Source organism: Phaseolus vulgaris, chromosome 11 (assembly GCF_000499845.2).
Source record: "Phaseolus vulgaris cultivar G19833 chromosome 11, P. vulgaris v2.0, whole genome shotgun sequence".
In the NCBI taxonomy this organism is placed as follows: Eukaryota; Viridiplantae; Streptophyta; class Magnoliopsida; order Fabales; family Fabaceae; genus Phaseolus; species Phaseolus vulgaris.
Window position 1 is genome coordinate 45,043,637 of NC_023749.2, and position 18,647 is coordinate 45,062,283.

The window sequence follows — 18,647 nt, forward strand, 5'->3', positions numbered from 1 at the left end:
ATAATAATAACTAGCACACACTCTCTGTCTCTATATTAATTCATATTATAATATTTTATTAATAAATAATATATATATTTAACTTTTTTATTTTAATATAATTTATTTTTTTATATAAAAATAAAGTAATTAATATATTATTTATTATAGATTGTATTGAAGTTATGTCATAACAAAAATTTGATTTTATACCATCAAATATTCTAAACTTACATGTATGCATATAGAGTATGGGTAGCTTCTTTTTTTTTATGTGCAGTATTGATTATTTGACAACCACAGCATCAAATTACATCTTTCCTATATTTTAGGATTTTATAAAAATGTTCATGTCAGTAAGTAATCTAACACATAAAAGAAGTTGTATTCTGAATTACAAAGAAAAGTTGGTTGTGTAAACTCTTCCCATTAGTAGTAAGTTTCATTCCTTCCTTTTTTTTTCTTTATAACTTTAAATTTTATCATATAAATTATAAATAAGAGAATATATGTTATATATTATTATATACAATTAAAATAATATATAGTTATATATAAATGTAATTTTCTACTTTAACTCCTTTAAATTATTTTTTATTTTATTCTTACTTAATATTTTATTTTATTAATTTATTTTGGTTATTTTGACATTTTATAATTTTAGAAGTTAATAAAGAATTTTTTAATTTTAAAATTTTATTTTATTTGTTCTCAAAGACAAAAAAGTTGAGAAATTGGTATGTTAGTTTTATGTTTTAAAGTGATTTTCTTTTTTATTAAATAAAAATTTCAAGATATTCTCTAAATTCTTTTCTTATTTTATCCTTATTTCATATTTTATTTTATTTTATTAATTTATTTTGATTATTTGGACATTTTATTATTTCAGAAGTTAATAAAACAATTTTAAAATTTTATTTCATTTGTTGTCATTTAGGAGAAGGGTGGAGAGATTAGTTTATTTTTTTTTTAAAAAGTTAACTCATTTTCTATTAAATACAAAATTCAAGATATTCTCTAAATTCTTTTCCTATTTTATCCTTACTTCATATTTTATTTTATTAATTTATTTTGATTATTTCGACATTTTATAATTTTATAACTTAATAAAATAGTTTTTTAATTTTAAAATTTTATTTTAGTAGTTGTCATTTAACTGGAGAGATGAGAGATTGATATATTTTTATGTTTTAAAGTGATCTCATTTTCTATTAAATACAAAATTCAAGATTTTCTCTAAATTCTTTTCCTATTTTATTCTTACTTCATATTTTATTTTATTAATTTATCTATACCTCTATACCTATATATATTATAACTGGTTTTCATTGTATATAATTTGTTTCCTATTTTATCTTTATATCAATATTTCATTTTGGTTATTTCGTCATTTTATAATTACTTAAATTTAAAACTAAAAAAAATAGTTAATATTAAATTTGAAAGAACTGTCCCAGAGATGCACTACATTTATTATTCATAATTACTCTTCACTATTGTAGCAGTTTTAAAATTTATTTAAAAAATAGTTTTTATAATTCTCCACTACACATAAACCACTTACCCTACTTCCCACTTTCTCTCTCTTTCCTTCCCACGTACCTACTCTTCATATTATTTTTTTAACATACTTCCCACATTTTGTGAAAAACTGATATATTATAAAAAATATATAATAAAATTAATAAGAAAAAAATAGAAAATTGGAGAGAGGAATAAATTGATAGTATGTTTTTTCATGTTTTATTAATAGTTATAAATTTTCAGTTTTTATTGTGTTGTAATATGAGTTTTTAAAGACAAAAACTGATGTCATTCCTTTGAGCTCTTCTTTGCGTTTTGGTGATGAACTCGCGGAAGCTTGTGGAGGAGATGAAGCAAGGCCTTCCTAGGAAGTATGGGTGTCTTGAAGGTGCATGAGAGTAGGGAAATTGAGGGAGGTTCGACCAACCCCCTTTGGTAGGTGAAGGATTGAAGATTAAGACTTAAATCTTAGGCAAGGGAGTAAAGTATGGCTCAAGTTTGGCAGCATAACAATACTCAATTTAATTTTCAAATAAATGAGGTTGGCTTTTCCTTTTATAGGCTAAGGAGGACCTGAAATGATGACCTAAATGATGAGCAAATGCAAGCCAAATGAAATGCAAAAGAGTAGCACATGGAGGCACATGGAACACATGGCACATGTGATGAGAATCAAAAAGATGTTATCAATAGACAAAATGGACAAGGGCCAAAGCATTTAAAGTTCTTCTTATTAGTCTTTGCAAAAGATGAGGCCCAAGCCCAAAGCCCAAGCCCAAGCCCAAGAAGGCCCAAGCCGGAGAAGCCCAAGTCCAAACAATGAGGGGCAAGGCCAAGCATTAAATAAAAGAGCATCATTTGAATGACTCTTGTAGGAGGTGTGGATATTAAATAAATAGGTGTGAATGTATTAGAGAGAGTCACTTTGTCCATGTGACTTAGTAGGGGGGTGTAGGTGTAGTTTTTAGGAGGTGTCATAGTAGAAAAAAGTCACACCTCCCATGTGACTTGTTTTTGGTGGGAATTTCAAATGAGTTTTATTTGAAAATTCCCACCTATTTTTCAACACCTCTAGGCTATAAATAAATGTGCTTAGCTTGTACAATGCAGATTGGAATTATATAGTAGAGAGACTATACTCAATTTGGGAGAGAATTTGTGAGTTTTGAGTCTTCCTCTTCTTTGCCTTATCTTGTGAGCTATGGTGAGCTTCAAGTGGTGGCACTCCATCACTTATCTTGGTTCAAGGTTCCAAGTGGCGTGAATGGCTTCTTCCAATTCTCAAAATCCAGCAAGCATCTTATTCTATAAGTGTTCTTCTTCCCTTTTCTTCAATTTTCCATTCGGTAGTTTTGATTCCTAGAGTTTACTTCTTTTTCTACCGTTTATTTTGTGTTTCCAGCATTGTGTTCTTAATTCTGTTTTGGTTCAGTAGCTATCATTTAAATTCTGTCCAGTTTTAATTCTTGTTCTTCTTTCCTTTTGTTTTGATTCAATTTGACAATACATGGACTTCAATATGAGTCTTGGTTGGTGCTTAGTTTTGGTGAGTTCTTGAATTTAGAACATTGATCCAATTCTAAAGTAGAGTGCCTTTTAAATCCAGCTCAAGTTGTTCCTAAGAATGTCAAGAATCATGTGTTCTTGTAGTTACATTCACATCATGTGGTATCTAGAGTCTAGGCTTGTTTTTGCTTAAATTTTGAGTTGTATTGCACTTTACATTTCAAGAGCTCTTAAATTCAAGTTGTTTACCATTCTGTTTTAGGATTTATTTTGAGTTTTTCTTGCTGTTTTCTTTTGTAACACCATGTGTTTGTGAAAAGGATTCTATCACTCATTGTTCATATGAGTATGGCTGCTCTTGTGGAATGGCATTCTCCTTCCTAGAGCTGACCTTAAGCTTCCTTTCACTTGTGGTTATATCTTGTTATATGTCTTTTAATTTTGTAATCATGTCAAGTTTTGTCTTAGTCATGTTATTCCATAATTGTCATTACTTCTTGTAGTACTTTTATTGCTTTGATTGTTTCTTGCTTTGGTATTACTTTCTGTTTTTTGAGTTTATTGTTTGATCCTTTGTGCATTTTCATTTTTAGCTTTGAGTTCATGCTTGTATCTTCATTCTATACAAGTTCCTTTACACAAATTCCATTATGTCTTTGTTAGTTCATCATACTGTTTTTCATTCCTAAATAGGCTCCTCTGTTTTCTTACAAACGTGCTACTGTTTTCAATTTACTGCAATTAATTGGCTCATAGGAAAATTGTGAAAATTTGGATTTACATACTTCAAAGTGTTACAAAAGCATAGAAAAAAGAATCACTCAAAAATTCCAAGTACACAAAAAATGATAAATAAAATACGAAAAGTGTACAATACTGCCGAAAAGAATACGGTAATTGGGCAGCAATTTTGAAAAATTTATTTCTCTCAATTGGCTTACTGTTTTTACCTCATTCCAGTGCCATTTTTGAGTTAAGACATTGAAGTTTCTGTGGTTAATTTTTCACATTCCAGTTCGCTTTCAATCGGTACAGTTAAATCTGTAAACATAGCACAGTTTGCTTTAAAAAAAAAATAAATAAAAAAAATTCCAGTAGCTGTTTTCTGTTTTCTTTAATCTACTCTAGCACTTTTCTTTAGGACTCTTTTTGTGTGCCTTCTTTATTCATTGAGTTCCTTATTTTTCTTGATTGTCTTTCATTCATATTCTTTCTAGTTTGTCAAACATTACTCTCTGTTTTTTGGTTTAGCTTTTATTGTTTACACCTTTTTCTTGCTTGTCTTTTTGTTCTTCTTAAAAGTTGTGTGGAGACTTGTTCTTAAGTAAGTTGGTTTGCTGTGACATATTTCACTTGAAGCTACTCCATTCCACAAGAAAGGCTTGGTTGAGGACAGAATATTTTCTTGGAGTGGTTTGAGTGCTTTCTTGGGCATTTTCCAGCAACCTATATCTCACTGTTTTTTAATTGTCTAACAAGTTTCTTTCACTGTTTTGTTTTTTGTTTTTGTGTATTTTCTGCTCATGGCTCATTTCTCTAGTGGAGAGTCCTCCAAACCATGCTCACCACAAAAGGCAGCCCTTTATGAGGACTTAAAGAATGCCAAGCAATCCAATGCTCACTATCTTGAGGTGATAAGGAAGATGGAAACACAGCTCCAAAGTTTGGAGTTAAACCGAGAAGAAATGCATCAAAACCGTGAGCAAAAAACTCCTCCTCCTAGTCGGCATTCTTCAAGGCACTCCCATGGTTATTATGAAGATAATCCAAGGCCAAGACATCATCACCATGAAGAGAGGCGCCAACATGTGGCTGGCCCTTGTTCTCCTAATGTAAAACTTCCTAGTTTTAGTGGTGAAAGTGATCCCAATGTATACTTAGGATGGGAGGCTAAGGTTGACCAAATTTTTGATGTAAATGGGGTTCGGGATGAGCATAGGGTTAAGTTAGCTTCTTTAGAATTTTTGGACTATGCCATGCAATGGTGGCATCAATACCTCATGGACATTGACCTACACAAGAGGCCGCCCGTGGTCTCTTGGAACGATTTGAAAGCTTGTTTACGCGCTAGATTCGTACCCCCACACTTTAGGAAAGACCTATTGTTGAAACTCCAACGGTTTCATCAAGGCACGCTAAGTGTGGATGATTACTTTAAACAACTAGACACGCTTTTAATTCGAGTTAATATGGATGAGAGTGAGGAAGTTAAGATAGCTAGGTTTGTAAGTGGCCTTCGAAGGGACCTTCAAGACGTGGTAGAGTTGCAAGAATATTCTTCTTTGGAAAATGTGGTTCACCTTGCTAGTAAAATTGAAAATCAACTTGCAAGGAAAAATGCTTTCAAAAATTCTTCTAAGGATAACTACTACCACTCTTCTTGGAAAAATAAAAATAGTTCTTTCTCAAATATCCCTTCTAAGGACTCTACTTTCAAACTTAGAGAATCTAAGCCTTCCACTTCTAATTCTAGGCCTAAATCACCACCTAAATCATCTAGTAAGAAGTGTTTTAAATGTTTAAGCTATGGACATATTGCTTCTAATTGCCCTACTAAACGAACTATGTATATGCATGATGGGGTAGATAGTAGTGAGCATGAGTCCGAATCTTCTAGACATTCCTCACCTTCTAGATCCCCAAGTGAGAGTGAGAGTGAAAATCCACATGAGGGTGACCTATTAGTAATAAGACGCATGCTTGGTCAAGTTTTAAAACCTTTTGATGAAACTCAAAGAGAAAATATTTTTCATTCAAGGTGTCTTATTAATGATAGAGTATGCTCTTTGATTGTGGATGGGGGGAGTTGTGCGAATGTGGCAAGCACAAGAGTGGTAGACAAACTTGGATTACCTACCATCTCTCATGCCAAGCCCTACAAATTACAATGGTTAAGTGAGGTAGGTGAGATTGTTGTTAACAAGCAAGTCCTCATTACATTTTCTATTGGTAAATATAAAGATGAGGTCTTGTGTGATGTTGTCCCAATGGAAGCCACACATATTCTTTTAGGTAGGCCATGGCAATTTGATAGAAAAGTTTTTCATGATGGCTTTACCAACAAAATGTCTTTTAACTTCCATGGGCACAAAGTCATTCTTAAGTCTCTCTCTCCAAAGGAAGTTCATGAGGACCAAGTTAAAATGAGAGAAAAGAGAGAGAAAGAAAATGATATAAAAAATTCCAAGAGAAGCCTTCTCATGTCCACAGAACAAGTTACAAAGGTAATAGTTACTCAAAAGCCTATTTTTTTAGCTATTCCTAGGACTATTGGATGTGAGTTGGCTAAGGATAGTCCCACATGTTTGGACAATTTGGTAAAAGAATATGAAGATATGTTTCAAGATCCTCCTAAAGGCTTACCACCTCTAAGAGGGATTGAACACCAAATAGACTTCATGCTCGGGGTTTCTTTACCAAATAGCCCTGCATATAGGACCAATCCCAAAGAAACTAAAAGAGAAAATGAAAAAACAAATGAAGTACATGATAAACCGAGTCATAATACCTTCTCAACTAATTTCATTTTGTTGACTCGTGCTACGCCTACAAGGTATCCTTCTTCTTTGTCTTGTTCATTACCCAAGGTTCCTACTTATACACCATATTGGATGAAGAATGTTAAGGATGATTTTTTCATACCTTCTAGTTTTACAAATAATATCATTTCTAAACAATCTTTTCCAACATGGGCTATGTATAGGACATCTTTTTCTGAACTCCCAACATTTCAACGTACTAAGTCATGTTTGCCTATTTCTTCTTGTATTCTCTTATCTAATTGCAAACTTACTTTATTTTCTGCAGGAGTACTGAATTCGTGGACGAATTCTCTCCAACTTGGGGAGTATGATGAGAATCAAAAAGATGTTATCAATAGACAAAATGGACAAGGGCCAAAGCATTTAAAGTTCTTCTTATTAGTCTTTGCAAAAGATGAGGCCCAAGCCCAAAGCCCAAGCCCAAGCCCAAGAAGGCCCAAGCCGGAGAAGCCCAAGTCCAAACAATGAGGGGCAAGGCCAAGCATTAAATAAAAGAGCATCATTTGAATGACTCTTGTAGGAGGTGTGGATATTAAATAAATAGGTGTGAATGTATTAGAGAGAGTCACTTTGTCCATGTGACTTAGTAGGGGGGTGTAGGTGTAGTTTTTAGGAGGTGTCATAGTAGAAAAAAGTCACACCTCCCATGTGACTTGTTTTTGGTGGGAATTTCAAATGAGTTTTATTTGAAAATTCCCACCTATTTTTCAACACCTCTAGGCTATAAATAAATGTGCTTAGCTTGTACAATGCAGATTGGAATTATATAGTAGAGAGACTATACTCAATTTGGGAGAGAATTTGTGAGTTTTGAGTCTTCCTCTTCTTTGCCTTATCTTGTGAGCTATGGTGAGCTTCAAGTGGTGGCACTCCATCACTTATCTTGGTTCAAGGTTCCAAGTGGCGTGAATGGCTTCTTCCAATTCTCAAAATCCAGCAAGCATCTTATTCTATAAGTGTTCTTCTTCCCTTTTCTTCAATTTTCCATTCGGTAGTTTTGATTCCTAGAGTTTACTTCTTTTTCTACCGTTTATTTTGTGTTTCCAGCATTGTGTTCTTAATTCTGTTTTGGTTCAGTAGCTATCATTTAAATTCTGTCCAGTTTTAATTCTTGTTCTTCTTTCCTTTTGTTTTGATTCAATTTGACAATACATGGACTTCAATATGAGTCTTGGTTGGTGCTTAGTTTTGGTGAGTTCTTGAATTTAGAACATTGATCCAATTCTAAAGTAGAGTGCCTTTTAAATCCAGCTCAAGTTGTTCCTAAGAATGTCAAGAATCATGTGTTCTTGTAGTTACATTCACATCAACATGGGTGCACATGGCCTCCTAACTTGCACATGGACGTCCTAGATTAGTGAAGAGCTTCTAAAAACCGTAGCTAATCTAGGTTAACTCCTCCTTAATCCTAATTTGCAGAATTTAAACAAAGGTTCACAAGGTTATGCTATTTACACCACAATTAAGACTAAGCTACACTTTGTTGGGCCTTCTTGGACGTCACCCTTCTTGGATGTCAACTCTCTTAGACGCTCCTTGTGTGGCCTAGACACTTCTTGTGTCTCTTAGACGCTTCTTGTGTGGCCTAGACGCTCCTTGTGGGTGCCCTCTATGCAAGGTTGGTCCTAGACGCTCTTTTGGGTGTTGGGGCCTCTTCCATCATCCCCTCCCTCTTGAAAAGGATTTGTCCTCAAATCCAATGCTTTTTCTTCAACTAGGGGGATGAATGTGGCTGGATGGTTTCCATCATCTCCTCCTTCTTGAGAAGATCTATCCTCAAATCTACAGACTTGATCTCGAATAGCAGCCTCTTGTTTCGTCAAGGTGTGTCCTCCCGGATCAAATGTCCATCTATGGGAATCTTGAAACAAAGGAAAGGAGTTAGTGTGAGCAATTGGAGAAAACTTAATTGTATGAAGTTGCCATTTTTGTTTTTCTTTTGTTTTTGGCAACTTCTCACAATATTTCCCTTTTGATGGTTGTATGTGTCCTCTAATCCTCTTATGTTTTGTAAAATTTCCAATAGTAGTTACTTTTCCCTTAGGCATAATTCCTTTAGGAGGTGGTAACAACTTTAAAAGGGAAAGAGGACTATGTTCACATACAACTTCAAATGTAGAAATATGAGTAATCTTGTGGACTACTCCATTGTATGCATGCTCAATAGGAAAAGGATACTCATCCCAAGAATTGTGGTTGTCTCTCATGATTTCTCGAGGCATAGTAGAAAGAGCTAGGTTTTCAATTTTATGTTGACCATTGTTTTGAGGATGATAAGCATTTGAAAAGAACAAATTAGTTTCAAGTTTTTCCAAGAGAATACTCAAATGATGGTTTTCAAATTTTGGAGCTCTACCAACACTATGTTTGAAGATAAATCATGAAGATTTGTCACTTCTCTAAGGAAGAGTTTATCCATATCCATGAAAATGGAATCAAAACCTTTTGTTGTCCTAGGAAGCTCTAATATGAAATTTGTGTCTTCCTAAGGATCGTTTGCAAAAGGTGAAGGAGTATAGAGTTCATGAGACATTGCCTTAGGTGTAGTTTTAAAACAAGATATGTATCTAGGGTAATGTCTTTGAACATCTTTTCTCATGGGGGACAAAAGTTTTCATTTTAAAAGCTCTAGAGTTTTATCAACTCTAATTTGGCCCATGAGTTCTCCTTCATGAAGATTTTTTCTCTTATGTGTAAAGAAAGTCTCGTTGTTACAACCATTGTTTACGAGAATTTGTACACTTTGCAATGGTTGTCTCAATAAGACATGACAAGTTTCTTTAGGCACTACCTCACATAAAAATTTGTCTTTGTAGATGCTTATAGATAACTTGACATTCACTTGGTGATATCCTAGCACATATGAGAAATAATCCACTACATCTTTATCTATGCAAGCCTCTTTTAAGGATTCTTTTTTGACTATGCTTGTAAGGGAGGTTGTAAGATATTCCTTATTCTTTCTAGATTCACACAACCCCTCACTTGGCTTTTCTATTTCTATCATCACCTTTTCTCTCTTTTCTTTCTCTTCCTCTTTTGATGTTTTCTCTTGCATCTTTCTTTCCTTTCTTACTTTATGGGAAGCAAACAATTGTTCTACCCTCATTTCCCAATCTAGGCAAGCTTCTATATTTTCTTTTCCATGGAAGTGGGGTAGGTCTACCCTAACCTCTCTTGGGCTCTCTTGTTCCCTTCTATCTCTTTTATGTCTCCTAGGGGGTGTTTGATAATAATCATTTATCCTAAGGCTTCCCTCCCCAAAAGAATCATGATCTTTAGAGATAGATGCATGAGAATGTTTTTTTTTTTTTTTTTGAGATTTCTCTTCCTTTGCTTTAGTCAATTCGTTAATTTTGGCCTCATTATCCAATTGTCTATTTGAAATTAATTAAACGTCCTTGGAAATTTGTTTTAAAAGAGATTTTAAGGACTTCATATCACTTCCAATAGATTTAGAGGAGTGGGAAGACATGACTAAAGCTTTGTGTATAGAAATGTTTTACTTTAAGAAAGATGAGGAAAGTTAATGAAGGTAGTTTTCCAGGTAAGAGAGGTGAGTCACAATGGACTACTTAAATACCAAGTCTTTGCCTTGGCCAAAAACTATCCCTCAAGATCTTCACACAAATCTTTCTTTAGGTAAATCACTTAAAACACAATGAGGATGTAGAAATCAAATTTTTATGCAACAAAAACAATGCAAGCTATCTAGCAAATTATCAAAGCTTTAAACAAAACCAAACAAAAACAATTAAGCAAAGTTAAACAAAAGCAAATGGCGTAATTAAAGCAATTAACAAATGCTAAGCTTGAAAGTTTAAGCTAGTCGGCCCTAGGTGATGCTTCTTGGACACTTGGAGCCCTTGAAGACACACTCACCGTCTAATTGCGTGATTAACAAGTAATTAACAAGATAAATTGCAAAGAAATTAAATGGCACTCCCTTTGTTGTTTTCTAATTGCACTCTCTTTATTGTTTCTTCTTTGTTGGATCTTCCAAGGTGTGTGGTGTATTTAGTATGTGTTTGTTGCTGCCCCTTGCCTTTGATCCTCTTGGAATTAGGTAATTAAATTCTTCAATCCAGCACCTATTAAGCAAAGCTAGACTCCCCTCAAGTCAATTCCCACTTAACAAGTACCAATTGATATTTAATCCACCACAAAGCTTAGAGGTCAAAGAAAGAAAGCAAGAAACAAATTAATTTGAAAACACAGTACCACACAAATGGAATTAAATGTGACACAACTAGAAAGAGTTCAAATGAAATTAGACAAGCAAATAAAAAGGCACTCAAATAATGGATGACACACAAAAGGAACCTAAGGAATAACATTAGATTTGATTTAAAAACCAAAAACAGCACCACTGAAAAATGTTGTGGTCCAGAATGAGTGACTTTTAAAGATTTATGCTGAGCTGGCTCTTTTGTATTTGCTTCTGAAAATTGACACAAACAATTCAAGATCTTAACAAACTTTTGGCGTTGGTTTCACTCCAAACGCATGCACCAATTAATTTTAATAATTTTTTTAAAATCAGTGCTCAAAACCGCCAGATGTAGCGTCAGGATTGCACACTTTTTTTGTAAGATTTATCTTCTTTTTTTATTTCTTTTTTTCAACTGATTCTTTTTTTGTTCTTTTGCTAACACCGCAATCTAATGAAATCCAGAGGCTTAGAATTTTCTTATGATGTATTTAATTTTCATAAAGCAAAACAGCCAAAACAGATTTGTGAAAACAGGGGATTCTGAAATCTGGAATAAAAAACATAATGATATACCAACAAAAACACAATGGAAATAATGTGATGGAATTTGTGTGGATCTAGCACACAAATAAGAACTCAAACTAAAATTAAAAAAGCACCAAAGGATCAAAACAAAGCAGATTTCAGATCAAGCATTCAAACAAAAAAAAAACAAGAAACAAATAAATCAAGAAGAGTACTATTAGGATTTGTTGACAAATATGGAAACACATGACTTAGACAAAACATATGGATTCATAAAATGAAAAGACTCAAGAACATCATATGACCCAAATGAAATTTCAAGCAAGACTCAAATACCTAAAAATAAAAAACAGCAACACAAAGATATCAAGAATCCTACACAAAATTGAAAATAGATGTTCAAGCACAATTTTGAACAAAAACCACCGATTGAAATGAATAAACAAGCATTCAAATCATATTAAAACACAAAAACAGCAAGACAACTTGGAATAAAGATGAACAACTTGGAGAAAGAAGAACTCAAAAAGAAAAATGCAAAGAGATACTCATCTTTGAAGAACCATAGCTCTAGATACCAAATGATGGCATTCCTTTGAGCTCTTCTTTGCGTTTTGGTGATGAACTTGCGGAAGCTTGTGGAGGAGATGAAGCAAGGCCTTCCTAGGAAGTATGGGTGCCTTGAAGGTGCATGAGAGTAGGGAAATTGAGGGAGGTTCGGCCAGCCCCCTTTGGTAGGTGAAGGATTGAAGATTAAGACCTAAATCTTAGGCAAGGGAGTAAAGTATGACTCAAGTTTGACAGCATAACAATACTCAATTTAATCTTCAAATACATGAGGTTGGCTCCTCCTTTTATAGGCTAAGGAGGACCTGAAATGATGACCTAAATGATGAGCAAATGCAAGCCAAATGAAATGCAAAAGAGTAGCACATGGAGGCACATGGAACACATGGCACATGGGTGCACATGGCCTCCTAACTTGCACATGGACGTCCTAGATTAGTGGAGAGCTTCTAGAAACCGTAGCTAATCTAGGTTAACTCCTCCTTAATCCTAATTTGCAAAATTTAAACAAAGGTTCACAAGGCTATGCTATTTACACCACAATTAAGACTAAGCTACACTTTGTTGGGCTTTCTTAAACGTCACCCTTCTTGGATGTCAACTCTCTTAGACGCTCCTTGTGTGGCCTAGACACTTCTTGTGTCTCTTAGACGCTTCTCGTGTGGCCTAGACGCTCCTTGTGGGTGCCCTCTATGTAAGGTTTGTCCTAGACGCTCTCTTGGTTGCCTTTCATGCAAGGTTGGTCCTAAACACTCTTTTGGGTGTTGGGGCCTCTTCAATCAAAAACAGTCTTATGAAATCAGTTAAAGTAAGTATTTTATAATGTTATCATTTACATATAAAATTGATCAATTTCATATTTTGAATTTTTTCTCTTTGTTTTCTTAAATTTTATAATAAAGAAATATCACATAAGTTCCTTTACATAAATTAATATTGTTAACAAATATGAAATTTACTTAAAATTAATATTTCAATACCCTTTTATGTTTATCTTATTGTTTATTAACTTAGTTTTCTTTACATTAATTAGTTTTATCAAAAAAATAGTATTAAAAAATTATATAATCTTATTTAAATTAATTATTTAGAATTGTAAAATTGTCTAATTAAAAGTAAATATAAATATTTATTTTTTATATTTTTAAAATATTTATTATTTTTCTAGATTTTAATAGATTACATAATAAACACAAATTTAAAGACTAAATGTTGGAAATAGAAAGAAGAAATGAATACAAGAAAAAGAACTTATAGAGAAAGGAGAAACAACACTATTCATATGACAAATATTGTTTCAGAAATGAGATTGACATCTATTTGACATTTGGTTCAATAAAAAAAATGTAGTTAACAAAAATGTTATTAGTGCTCCATATTATGATTTTATTTTTATCAGTGATACTCTGCATTGTAAAAAATTATTTAATTTGATTAAAATTTATATTTAATCAAAATAAAACTAAATTGAATAATCGGTAAATTTATCATGTATTACTACTATGTTAGCTATGTTTTGATAAAATTTATGTGTCTTCTTACATATATTCGTATTTATTAAAATAAACTTAAATTTATACTAATAATATAAGTGTGTGAATAATAATATTATTTATTCAATCTTAATATTAAACATAATTATATATAAATGATAAAAATAAAAAATGATGCACAGTGTATGTGTTTCCACTAATCTATTCTCTCTTTAACTGCTCTCAAATTTTTTCCTATTTTATCCTTAGATTAATATTTGGTTTTATTTCATTATTTTGGTTATTGCGTCATTTTCTACTTTTTAAAAATATTTGAAATAGATTATTGGTTTTGAATTGAAAGATATGATTTATTTTAAAATTATGAGAGAGAAACAAATATTAGGAAACGTGAGTAGTGGCCAAAGTAGTGGCAACAATTTTGAAATGTAACATCTTCTTTTTAACTTCTTTCATAAATATTTTAACTCCCCACTTCTTGGGTTAACCTCCACGATTCCCCCTTTACCTGTTAACTCCTTATTTTAAGTCCTTTAATAGTGTTCCCCTTTTAACTCCTTATTTTAAGTCACTAACACTCAACCTTCTCAGAAGAAATTATTACTTTTACTTTTGGAGAATAAGAAGAAGGCGAAAGAAAGAGAAGTGTTCTTCTATATGTTTTCTCTTAAGGGAGAGTGACGAAGACGAAGAATGGTTCTGATGGAGTTATTGGAAAGAAGGCTTAACATATGCAATTCAGAGGTACCATCACTGATTCAGACACCTAATTGAAAGGGTGACCGGCACAACTCCGTGACTCGATCATTGGTGGACGCTACTGCCGCTTACTAATGCCAAAACAACTCCCCTTTCTATTTTTTTTTTGTTTCGGTTCGTTCTTTTATAATAATTTATTATTTACATCTTTGTCTCCTCTTCCCTTTCTATCTTTTTTTTTTCGTTTCGTTCTTCTATAATAATTTATTATTTGCGTCTCTCCCTTCTTTTCCTTTTCTATCTTTTTTTTTCTTTCTATTGGTTCTTCTATAATAATTTATTATTTAGTCTCCCTCTCATCTTCCCTTTTTATCTTTTTTTGTTGGTTCCTTTATAATAATTTATTATTTATGTCTCTCTCCTTTTCCGTAACTGTACCAACCTTTTTTAAAAATACCATTATCTTTGAGTTGATTTGAGTTCTAATGGAATCATTAATTTTTTAAATTGTTTTTTTCAATATTTCTGTAATATAAAAATGTGTATATTTAATTGTTGTGTAATAACATAAATGGTTAGTAAATAAAATAAAATCAATAGATACAAGTTTATTATTTGTTTTTTTAATTTTTTTTATTAGCGGTTAGTTTGGGATTTTATAGAAAAAGGGTGTTGATTATTAAGGTAGTGTTAAATAGGGTGTTGATTATTAATGTTTTAAAATAAATAATTAATATTATTTTGAAAAATTAATATATTTTGATGTCATAAATGAGCTTTTACGGTTAAAGATCCTTTTTTTTGTAAGTATCATTTGGAAGTAAAATATTTTATTTGTTCTCACTTAATGTAGAGATTGGTACATTAATTTTATTTTTTGTTATCACCTAACTGACAGGAGAGTGGAGAGATTTGTTACTTTTATGTTTTAAACTGATATTCTTCTTTATTAAATAAGCATATTTTTAATTTTAAAATTTTATTTTATTTGTTCTCACTTAACTGGCAGGAAAGTGGAGAGATTGGTGCCTTTTATTAGGAAAGAGTGGAGAGAGAGGGGTGAAATGTGGATTTATGGACGATTACTCTTTTTTAGGCAAACGAGTGATATATAAAAAATATGTGAAAGAGAAATAATATAAAAACATATGTAGGGGTGGCAAAGCGGGCCAGCCCACCCCGCATAGGCCCGCCTCGCACTTGGCCCGCCCCACAAAGTTATTGCGGGTTAGAATTCTCGACCCGCCCCGCATAAGAGCTGGCCCGCGTTTTTTTTTTAAATTAAATATTTTTTTTTTACATTTTGTTCTTAAAAAATTATCAAATTAAACCTATATATTTGTTACTATCAAATCCAATTTTTTTTCTTCCTTTTCAAACATAGTCAAACATCAAAAATTAAACATTAAGATAAATATCAAATATACTATTCTTCCACTTCCAAAACATTAAACATACTTAATTCCAAAACATTAAACATACTTAATTCCAAAACATTAAACATAAACATAAACATTAATTAAAAAACATTAAACATAAACATTATTGACATTCTTCCATTTTAATAACATTGATGTTGCCTTAGAAGAACTTTCATTCATTTTTTCATAATTATAATCTTCTCCGTCATCTGCACACATTAAAACAATGACATTTTTTTTTCTTGCGGGTTAGCGGGCCAGCCCGCCCCGCCCTGCTGCTGGCCCGCGCGGGCCGCGAGCTAATGCGGGTTAGCGGGTTGAAAAGGTTAGACCGCCCCGCGTTTTTTACCTGTGGGTCGCGGGCCAGCTCGCATGACCCGTCCCGCTTTGCCATCCCTAAACACATGTCTCCAAAATCTTAATTTTGAGATTCTAAAGGAGTGATATATAAAAGAACTGTGAGAGAGAAATAATATAAAAACATGTTAATGTCTCCAAAATCCTAATTTTGACATTCTGAAACTGTATTGTTGTTCTTCCGTCTCCTCAATATTTCATCACCGCCACTTCACCATCCTCAATGTTTCAAAAACCCTAATGTTGAGATTCTGAAATTGTGTATTGCTAATTTTCTTTATATTTCATCTCTTTTATTTATCTTATTTTAAACATATTTAATTAAAAATAAATATAAATAATAAAAAATGAACACAAATAATAATATATTATTTAATTTGATTAAATTTTATATTTAATTATATAAAAAAAATGCGGATAGACCTGTGTGCCCACTAGTATTAATAATAATAGTAATGTTAATACTAATAATAATCTATAACATTAATAAAATGAATTCTTCTTTTTTATGTACACAATTTCTTACCATTTTCACTCTTTAGATAACCCTTTTTTTCAACTACAATAACTACCTATATAAAAAAAACAACCTACAAAATAAATAAAAATTATTTCAAAAATTATAAAAGTTAGTTTGTTTTTATTTTTATTTTATTTTTGTTTTTGTTTTTAGGTTTAGTTTACGTAGTTTTATTTAGGTTTACGTAGTTGTTATTTATTTGTTTTAATTAACTATTTTTCATTACTAGTTTTAATTCTTGTTTTTACGTAAGCTAGTTAGTTAGTTGTTTATTTATGGTTTTCAGTTTTATTTTGTTTTAGCTTTATTTTATTTTGTTTTTATTTTATTCCTAGTATTTATTTGTTATTTTTAAGTAGGTTAGGTTTTGTTTTTATTGTTTTCTTTTATTTTGTCTTTAATTTTTTTATTTTACATAAATTTTTATTTTTTATTTATTTATTTTGCTTATTTATTTTTCTTCTATAAAATATAAAATAATATAAATAAAATATTAGATATAAATACTCTGTTTCTTTTGCCACTAAGAATATTTTTCAGGAACAATGGGCTTTCAATCAGGTGATCTTGAAAATGTTTATATACGCTTGTTTTCTTTGTCATTAGCAGAAAAGGTTAAAGAATGACTAAGTTACTTCCAAATCAGAGTCTCACTAGCTGGAAGAATGTAGAGAAAAAATTTATGCAAAGATTTTTTCCAATTTCTCGCTACATCAAAGCAAAGTCTGAAATTTCTATGTTCAGACAATGAGTAGATGAAGTCTTCTGTGAGACATGGGAAAAAATTAAGATGATATTGAGAAAATGCCAAATCATGGATTTGAAGATATTGCTCAACTGAGCATATTTCTCACTGGTCTTAAATCTGACACAAAGATGCTATTAGATGTTGCAGCTGGCGGCACAATGATGACTCTTGATGTAGAACAAGCGACAAGAATTATTGATGCATTGACATCAACTGATTATAAAGCTCAACATGATAAACAAGGTATTCAGAAGGAAGGGTTGTTAGAAGAAGCACTATTGGCTCAAAATAAAATTCTGACACAACAAATTGAGCAATTAACCGCACAAATGGCTAAATTGCCCCATCAGTTATATGTTGTGCATTCATCTCAAAGCTAGAGTCAATCAATCAGGTGTGATTTTTGTGGAGGTGATCATCCTAATGGTCATTGTTCTTATCTGAACAATTCACCTGAAGTTGAGGATCCATCCATGCTTGAAAGAATGAGTAAAGTTGAAGACGCCCTGACAAAGCTTGTGATAATGGAAGAAAATAACATGACAACAATTAAGAATATAGAGATCCAGATGAGACAAGTGGACCAACACATTGCATAGATAAAAAGTGGCCTATTTTCAGTCAATAGCCAACCCAATCCAAAAGAGCATTATAATAATGTAGTGACTGAAAAAGAAGATGAGACTAAGGGGAAGAGAGATGAGACAGAGAGAGAAAAGAAAAGAAGTGAGGAAGAAAAAATTAAAAATAAGGAGAGAGGTGTTCTTGAAAAAGATTTATCATATCCTCATCCTCATTCAAAAGAAGAGAAGGAAAGAAAATTCTTTGACAAATTACTCCCTAAAAATTATTTTGCAGGAATCTAAAGCAAGATTCAACACTTGAGAGATTTCGGAAGAATAGGAGCTATATTGAAGAAAGAAATATAGAGTTGGAGGCTAGATACAGAGCAATTGCTCAGAAAGGCTTGCCTAAAAAATTCAAGGACCTAGGGAGTTTTAATCTTCCTATGTCTATAATTGCTTTATCGGTGGACAATGTTTTACTAGATTTAGGGGCAAACATCAATTTAATGCCTTTGGCAATGCTAAGGAAGATAGGAAATTTAGAGGTTCAACCCACCAAGATGCAGTTACAATTGGCAGACGGATCCATCAAATATCCATATGGTGTGGTTGAAGACGTTCTGGTGAAGGTGGATAAGTTCATATTCCCTGTGGATTTTGCTATAGTGGACACGAAAGAAGATGAGGAGGTTCCTTTGATACTAGGCAGACCCTTTATGAAGATGGCTAGAATCATAGTTGATGTTGACAAAGGAGAACTTCAACTTAGAGCTCAATATGAAGAGGTAACTTTTAATTTTTTTTATGGTCTAAAAAATTTTAATGCAAGGGGAAATGCGTACAAAAGGATGCAACAAAGAGAATTTTCCACCTTGAAATAAACATGCGTCAAGCTAGATGACGTTAAACAAGCCCTTACTGAGAGGCAACCCAGTCCACATTTTAGTTTTATGTTGTTTTGTTACCTTTGTTGATTTTATTTTTCAA